At 31.8% G+C, this 6017-nt stretch overlaps 1 long non-coding RNA gene across 1 annotated transcript; it reads right to left on the bottom strand.

Moving 5' to 3' along the window:
* Positions 1-3843: 3843 nt before the first annotated feature.
* Positions 3844-4973, bottom strand: LOC121747978. Its single transcript, XR_006039390.1, has 4 exons — positions 4775-4973; positions 4571-4629; positions 4120-4196; positions 3844-4030 (listed from the first exon to the last, which is right to left on the bottom strand). It is a non-coding gene; the product is annotated as an uncharacterized LOC121747978 (long non-coding RNA).
* Positions 4974-6017: the final 1044 nt, after the last annotated feature.

Here is a 6017-nt window from a genome sequence, read left to right as displayed (position 1 = left end):
ATCTCCGTCTTTCTCTTATGACAAAATTAATCTTGGTCAATTCAATATCGGATAATTTCATATCACTATAATATACTCCTAGAAGGTTTGAGCTTCGGTCTGAGAGTGTTTTTTAGGTAATAAGTATAATAAATTAGTAATAAAAAAAGGTGAAATTGAGTATTTAAATGATAAAATGATCAAATAAGTTCAAGAATAATTAGTTATTAAAATAATTAAGCGTCTTCTTCTTAAGATACAAAGTTTTAAAAGTTGAAAGAATTTACGTATAAGTTGTTACCATCTAGTCTTGTAGAAATATATATAGTTCGAGTGAATAATATATAAAATGAAGTCTAATTTTGTGCTAAACCGTTGACCTAAATATTTGGTCATTTTTTAAAGACAAAAAGATGAGGTCTATGTTTGCTATAATAAGGTTTGGTGATTGGGTTTACTTGGCTCAAGGCATGAAATTTACAATTTTTTTGGGCATAATGAAAGTTGACTTATATAGATAGTGCACTAGTACTTAATATAGCTATGCTATGCAGCCTGTTTTAACATTTTAATTGTTTGGTTAAATAAATTAAAGAAAGAAATTTGAGTTATGTATGTAGTGCTTATGGAATAAAGCTATACACCCTGTTGATTCATAGTATTTAATTGTTTGGTTAAATAAATTAAAGAATTTCTTTAATTTATCCAACTCGATAATATATCTTTTATACTATTAAACATATTTTTTCTTAATTATGGATAAGTCATTTATTCACCCATTCTTATAACAGAATTTTTTTTATATGCACACGAAATTGACGATTTCAAAGTCTCCATTCTTTAAGCTGGGTTATAACACTCCAAAATTGGAAAACATTTCTTAAAAGAAAAACCAACTCACGGTCACGGGTTCAATGACTAATTTAACTTTTATGACTCAATATACATCTCCACAGCACACACATTCAATTTGTTAAAGAATATTCCCAACTTTGACCTATTTTTAGCTTAATTTACAATAACTGCAAAATTAACTTGAATTTATATGGATTGTTCATTTTATAGAATGTTAAAAAATACACCAAATAAAAAAGGTTTGGGGCTAATTTTGAAAAGCAATGTTAAATTATGGGAGAAAATGATACTGTAGTTTTCTCTTTATGAAAGATATATAGTTTTATGTTAAAAAGTTAGTAACATGGATATTAAATAATTGTAATATTCCTATTGCAAGCACACGAGAAAATCACCCTATAATCAATGTTGTTAGTTGTTAACTTGTTACATTCAAATTACGAGTCAACAAAATCTGCAATTATACAATTCCAAAGTACTACTAATGAAGATTTGAGTCCAAACTTTGGTTAAAAGAGTTCAAATGATATAGTTTCCATTGCATGATATTAAGATTGAGATAATTAGAGATCGAATGTATATGGATATCTAGTAACTTCATTCATTATAAATTTGATAAAATTACTAAAGATAGAGATAAAATTAATAGTAAATTTTAAGGATTACAAAAAAGTTGGAAAAAAACAGTAAACATCGTAATAGATTAAATTATTAACCAAATATTATTTTAAAAGTGAAAAAATGATGTTATGGTCAAATAAGTATCAAGATGTACACCACATAATTGAATTAGTGACCACATGAGACGTGGGCTTAAATTCTACTACTAGAAAAGTAAATCTACAAACAAAAACAGCTTTCTTTATGACAAAAAAGCACAAAAATCAATTAATAACTATCTAAAGTAGGAACGCTTATTCCACTTTAAAAAGAAGCTTTACAAAATCTTATCATGTCGCCTTAAAAAGTCAATTGAAATTTCCAATTACATATGCAACGAAATCTTTTTTTATAATGTTGTGTCATGTCTTCAACTATGAACTCAATAATCATTACAATTTAGAGTTTCAAAGATAACTACAATTTAAAAGTAGAAGGTTTTTTCTAGGGGGCAAATTGAAGCTTCTTAAAATAAGATAGACATAAATGTATAATCTCCCTCAAAACACCATAATTATCATACTAAGATGGAAATTTTGGTCCCACTTTTAGTAGTAATGGGCTAATGGCTAATGAGTGACAGACTTGGTCAATCTCTTTAATTATTAGATCCACCCCTATTAAAATGGAATTTTTTTATAATTCTTTTAAGTAGAGAAATAGGAGTACCTATCTAAAGTACTATATACATTTACCTAGTGGCAAATTAATTGTGAGCATATCAATAACATTTATCATTCTACTACTTAAAACACTAGCAACGCTAAATACTTCTCACATCGGTGTGCTGCATTGAAGGAAAGCGATGTACCAATTTCACACGCCAACACGTGTTATCGGACACTAACTTTTACGGCTCTTTTTTAATTTTTATACTCCCTCCTTCCCAAGAAAGATTGTCACAGTTCATTTTTTTACTCATTTTGTAAAAATAGTACTCCCTCCGTCCCGGACTACTTGCACTTATTTCCTTTCTGGGCGTCCCAAGTTATTTGTACTCTTTCCATTTTTAGTAAAAATTATCACCTACAGCCGCAATTGTTGACTTTGCTATACACTCATTCCTTAATCTCCGTGCCGAAAAGGAAATGTGCGAGTAGTTCAGGACGGAGGGAGTAATAAATAGGTAAAGTTGAAATATAGTAAAATAAGAGAAAGAATAATATAGGTAAGACTATTCTCTAGATTATTATCTCTACTTTAACTATTTATTATTATTTTTGTAAAATGAGTGTGAAAAGGGAAATGAGACCATCTTTATGGGACGGAGGGAGTAGATAAATAACAATATCAATTAACAAAGAAAACGCTTCCATTTCGTGTAAGAGATCGGAATCAAGTCACTGTAGAAGTAAACGGAGAATTAGAGATCTTTTTTAAAGATGCTCCCACTACTCTTTTAAAGGCCACTGGTCTGATTGGACCGGCGGCTTTTCTGATTTGAAATCAGTTGTGGGGTCAATTTGAACCGGTCACTTCAAATTCAAATTGACGTGGGGTCAAATTTGTAAATTCAAATTTCTCCGCGTGGTCTCCTATAATGATTGGGGCCACTCCGATATTCTCGTTTTCACCCAATATTTGCTTTTATTGTGAACACTCCCCATTAATTAATTTATCATATTGTTGTAGTATATAAAAGCAAAATGTAGTGTACTTTTTTTACCCTCTAAAATTCAAAGATTCATTCGTGCATATGCTATTACACTACACGCCGTATCGCTCCAAATATTTAATTTTTGCATTTCAAATAGTATATTTTTACTTTAATTTGGAAGCATTTATGATTTTTTATTCATTTATTTGTTCTTATACTGTCTTCCGTTTTGGATTATCACGCAATAAAGTTCATACCTTTTAATCTAGTTATTTTGAGTTGGATACATTTAATATTAAATACTCTAAATTTTGTAATAATCTTAGGGTGTGATTGGTTCATTGATAGTGTTTTCATGAATTTACATATATAGACTTTTTCTTGTATTATTTGATATCCTTTTCAAAGAGTATCGGATCTTTGGTAAAAGTTACCCAGATTAAGAAACCATCTAAGCTGATGTTTGGTGGGAGAATTTTGCAAATTTAGCACATGTGGAAAATTAGTTAAATGACAATGATATCCCCACATTGGCCCATGAAATGACCTTATACCCATGGGTAGTACTTCCACAAACAAAAATGGCGGCTACATTCGTGACTTTGGCGCCATCCCCTCCCTCAATCTCCCTCCATATAATCTCGTTACTTGTACACAAATGGCATCCAAAGCCGAAGGCCTACTATCCCTTCTCACTCTAATATACACGCAATGTCTGCAGATGGAAAGGGTAAACTCATATATGAGGGTACTCAGTTGGAATCGAGAGTTTCTATCCTCGAGCATAATTTAACTCCATGCTCATAGTCGTTCAGTACATTTACTTCACTGATGCCGTATTTTGCAGGTGTAGCAATTGTTGGGAAGTTGGAGAAGGTGAAGGGCGACCGAACTCGCCGTTCGTGGACCAAACGCGAGGAGGAGGCCCTTTTGATTGCCCTGTATGATCTTGTCAATGGCGGACTTTTAATTTAACATTTTACTATATGAAGAAAAACAAGAGTTTAAGGGAGCGTACTAAAACTGACCTCTACGGACGATATCCTCGAGCATAATAACAACAGTCTCGGTCTCCTTCCGTTTTCGCTGTCTGTTGTTATCCATCCTATACAAAGGGGTGGTTGGAGATTCGGATGACATCAATGACGGTTCATAATAAAACATGAATATCATCAAATGTCATCAGAGTATCATGTTGCTTGCACTAACATAAACAAACAGAACAAACACACATTGAACAAGCAAACACAAATATGGCATCACCTGCCAATATAACAACTCAAATTATGACAGCAAACAACTGACTCGGGAACACAAACATATTGAAACCCACAGCTAAAATGGTAACCACATATACAAATGTAACAACCAGTAAATGAAGTATTTGACAAAAATCGATATGCCAAGGCAAATTGAGGAAATAATCTTACACAATCCTTATGAAAACACAGTCCCAAACCAGGAGGGGGAGAGGGTTACCTGAAGAAAAATTGAGATTTGCTGCGTTGAGATGATATCTTCGCACAATCACACCAAAACTGTGAAAATTAAAGAAAAAAGAAAAATTAGCAAACAATGCAACAACTGTGAAAAGAATTTATCGAACATCAAATCTGGGGGGAAATTTCCCAATTAGGGCGACGAAATAGTGGGATAATTTGGTGGTCAAAGCCACCGACGCACCTATCTCAGACTGTCTAGATCAGCGGTAGCTTTCGAGTTTTGTTGTGGTGGAAGCGCTTTTGTACTGTGATTGCTGAGAAATTGTAGGACAAAAATCGTTTCCAACAGTTCTCACAAAAATTGGAAAGCTGAGATCGGAGTTTGTAGTGGATGCCCTGCGAAAATGGAAGTTGGGGGAAGTTGAGGGCAAATTCGGGACATTTTGGGTTTTGAAGATTTCTCACAAATCAAGAAAACCTTATACCACAAAATTCCCATGATAGTGTTTTGGCTCAATCTCAGAAAATTATCTCACTTCCCATGAAACCCGGCGATTTTTTACCGGGTCAGCTGATAATGGAAACCCCTACCAAACATAGGAAAAGGCTAACGCACAGTGCCTTTTTCGCTCTTTTCATACTTTCTGGCCCCTACCAATCAAGCCCTTAGGATGAAAAATAAAAAAATTTAATACTAACTTCAATATCTAGATGGAGTTTTGAGTGAAAGATTACTGTCTAATTTAATTCATACAAAATTTTTAAAAAAAATCAAGTTTGATAATATAACTAAGAGACAAGATGCATATAATTACACAAAAAATGTTCCAGGTACTCAAATATTTATTTATAAATACTAATAGTGATAAATTCTATTAAAGTGTTCATAATTCAAAATAGAGAGCATTTGGAGAAAATATAAATACACCTATAAATTGTTGATAAATTCTTTTATTGTTAGTGCTTCAAAGTTGAATCAACATTTGTTTGAAGTTAATATATGGAAAGTATAAAAAGCTAATGTATGTGATATATATGGTTCATGGTTTGAAAAATTAATAATGGTTTAGGATATAACTGAAAGTTGTAGAATATTTTTTCATAGAGTCGAAATAAAATATAAAATTTAATAATTTATTTGAAATTAAATTATGAACGATTAATTAGTCCGTCGTTAATGATTTTCTTTTATCAGACACGAAGATTTCCAAAGTACTTTTTCACTCAAAAAAGTGAAATATATTAACTTAATTTTTACAAATCAAGGCTACAATTCAACTGAGTTGGTAAGTAAGTAGTACTTAGTATTTACTATCGTCATATATCAGCAAATTAAATGATTTTTATAGCATATCATTCATAAACTGAATACTAACTAGTAGTAATATCTAAATTCCAAAACAGAAGATTGTAAACTAACGGGGCAAAAGTGGAATTAGGCCAAAGAATGGGGTCAGGGAGCAGAGTATTAAATTTATTCATAA

The sequence above is a fragment of the Salvia splendens genome, chromosome 9, assembly GCF_004379255.2.
Source record: "Salvia splendens isolate huo1 chromosome 9, SspV2, whole genome shotgun sequence".
Taxonomy (NCBI): Eukaryota; Viridiplantae; Streptophyta; class Magnoliopsida; order Lamiales; family Lamiaceae; genus Salvia; species Salvia splendens.
This window is presented reverse-complemented; position numbering and strand designations above follow the sequence as displayed.